Source organism: Acanthisitta chloris, unplaced genomic scaffold (genome assembly GCF_000695815.1).
Source record: "Acanthisitta chloris isolate BGI_N310 unplaced genomic scaffold, ASM69581v1 scaffold29897, whole genome shotgun sequence".
NCBI classification, from domain to species: domain Eukaryota; kingdom Metazoa; phylum Chordata; class Aves; order Passeriformes; family Acanthisittidae; genus Acanthisitta; species Acanthisitta chloris.
Genome location: NW_008684719.1, coordinates 1 through 351, shown reverse-complemented (window position 1 = coordinate 351; position 351 = coordinate 1).

Here is a 351-nt window from a genome sequence, read left to right as displayed (position 1 = left end):
CATTCCTGCATCATTTCAGCATGTGTCTGGCCTACCCTGCAACTTTGGTTCACCCACTCAGGCTCACTTCCAGCAAGTTGTGGGAAGAACATGCCAGTCATGTGAATGCTCAGGCCAGTCCTGAGAAGGCTCTGAGGAACTATCAACACTTACATGATTTGGATTGTGTAATGCAGATATGTTAGAAGTATGAATGGAAGTGCCTTGAACTTGCAGCCCAGCTCACCTGGGAGAAAGCATTCAGATCATGGAAAAGGCTGATTGTGGGTGAAAGTAGGATGGTGTGTTTGATATGCCTCTTTGATCCCAGGAAGATAGAATCATAATCAACCGGGATGGAAAAGACCTCAA